At 42.4% G+C, this 2,427-nt stretch overlaps 1 non-coding gene across 1 annotated transcript; it reads right to left on the minus strand.

Moving 5' to 3' along the window:
• Positions 1–345: 345 nt before the first annotated feature.
• LOC114092456 (small nucleolar RNA SNORA12) lies at positions 346–485 on the minus strand. Its single transcript, XR_003582729.1, has one exon. It is a non-coding gene; the product is annotated as a small nucleolar RNA SNORA12 (small nucleolar RNA).
• Between the last annotated feature and the right edge of the window lie 1,942 nt (positions 486–2,427).

A 2,427-nucleotide genomic window follows, 5' to 3' on the forward strand; every position in this document is an offset into this window, starting at 1 on the left:
CTGCTGAGCCACAACCCCAGCCCCAAAATTATTGGTATCTTTATTCAGTGCTTCCACTGTCTTCTTTCAACTCATCAATTCCTAGGCTTCAATGACTTATTGACTCACATGAGTCAATAAGTCATTGAAGCCCAGGAATTGATGAGTTGAGCCATATATATATATATATATATATATATATATATATATATATATATCCCAGATTTTTCTCCTGAGCTCCAGATCTGCATATCTATCTACCTCAATGGACACCATCTGGGTGTCTCAGACACCTCAGTTTCCACCTGCCTCAAACTCAACGTGCTTCCACCCTTCTCTGTAAAACAAGACATAACTTTTGTTTTCACATGTGGGAGCCAATCTCTGATGCAGGAAAAGCTTAAGATAGATCTTTCTGTCTTCAAACATTTACTAGCTCCAATATAATGCATGTGATAGAGTAGGCCTATTTGAAAACAAATGTAGCAGAAAGAAACCACACAATCAAAACAACTCTTTTTTTAAAAATGTTTTTTTTTAAAGAGAGAGAGAATTTTTAATATTTATTTTTTAGCGGACACAACATCTTTGTTTGTATGTGGTGCTGAGGATCGAACCCGGGCCGCATGCATGCCAGGCGAGCGCGCTACCTCTTGAGCCACATCCCCAGCCCTCAAAACAACTCTTAAACAAGTTGTCTATACACATGGTTTCCATGTCTCATTTCCTATTCACTCTTTGATTTAAGTCCATTTATTTTCCAGCTCATTCAATCGAGCCTCCATCCCCAACACTTCACCAAAACTGTTCTTGTCAAAGTTCCTCCAGTTTACCAACCCCAATGGTTAATTGTCCTTAATTACTGGGCTTCTCAACACCATTTGTCCTGCTGATCTCTCACTCCTTGAGATTCTTTCCTCATTTTATTTCAGGGACTCCTCTTCACTTCCCTAGTTTTTCTATTCAGTCTTGTTTGTTGGACCTTCTAATCATTGGGCGAAACTTGTATTTGTTTTGTTCACAATGCTAGGTATAGAACCCAAGGCCTTGCACATGCTAGGCAAATGCTCTATTAGTGAGCTTAACCCCAGGTCCTACTTCTAATCTTTCTTTTCTCCAAACGTTGGAGTGCCCCAGGGCTACTCCTTAGCCACCCTCCTCTCCTCGCCCTGTACTCAATTCTTTAGGATCTCAGTCAGTCTCATCCTTGGGAATCCCAAGTCAAAAATGACACTCCTCACCTCCTCTCTCAACTCCAAACTCCTATAACCAAAGGTTAACATGGCATTTCCACTTGGACATCTCCCCAAATGTGGCCAAAACTGAACTCAAGTTTTTGTCCAAATCAGGAAATAATACTCAACAAATGTCCCTAAGCAGAAATCTAGAGGTCATCCTAGACATTGATTTCCCTACCTTGTACCACAATCCATCCCCAAGTCCTGTCAATGCTGCTTCCTAAAGACAGCCCTATTCCTATCACTTCTCACCAGTGCTACAGCTTCCCCCATCCCCAGTCTGTCTCCATAGTCTCCTTCTTGGACTCTTTTGTGTCTTTGTTTGGTACCAGAGATTGAACCCAAAGGTCCTTAACCACTGCACCATATCCCCAGCCCTATTTTGTATTTTATTTAGAGACAGGGTCTCACTGACTTGCTTAGCACCTTGCCATTCCTGAGGCTGGCTTTGAACTCACCATCCTCCTGTCTCCACCTCCTAAGCAGCTGGGATTGCAGGTGTGCACCATCATACCCTGCTCCTTCCTGGACTCTTAATTGGATTCTCTGCCTCCATTTTGCCCTCCTATAATCCATTCTCTATATAGTGATCATGTATGTAAATACATCAACTCCCCTACTCCAAACCCTTTAATATACATCCATTGTCCACACAATAGTTTTCAAACTTGTGTATGGGTAGCATTTTTTTAACAGTATGAATTTTTTTAAAAGTTAAAAATACTCTTTAAACAACAACAACAACAACAAAATTGGATACAGATAAAAGTGGTGCTGTTCTAGTTGGAGAGGTGTATGAATCCTAAAGACCCATCCACTCAGTGTCCCTCTTGTTCCTTCCTGCACTTACCACCAGCAGCTACTCAGGTAGCTCCGCAAGGCAGCTCTGTGGAACTTTAGTGCTCTTGGAAACCCACTTGGAAAATCTGCAAGATAAATTCCAAACTCTTACAAAACACAGAAAACAATAATAACAACGAAAAGCCATTTCCACATGCTCTGGGCCCTGCTCCTTGGCCAGCTCACATCTCACCACCCATGCCTTACTTCTTATGCTTCAGATATGGCCAATCACTGGCCTCTCCCTCAGCACCCCCAGTAGTTTCAGCCATCAGTGTGCAAATTTCCTGTTCCTAGGGGACACCCTGTCCTCCCTGCCAGGCCTTAGTCCCACAAACTGCTCTTCCAAGTGTCAACACAAAAGTCAGCA

This window comes from Marmota flaviventris, chromosome X, assembly GCF_047511675.1.
Source record: "Marmota flaviventris isolate mMarFla1 chromosome X, mMarFla1.hap1, whole genome shotgun sequence".
In the NCBI taxonomy this organism is placed as follows: Eukaryota; Metazoa; Chordata; class Mammalia; order Rodentia; family Sciuridae; genus Marmota; species Marmota flaviventris.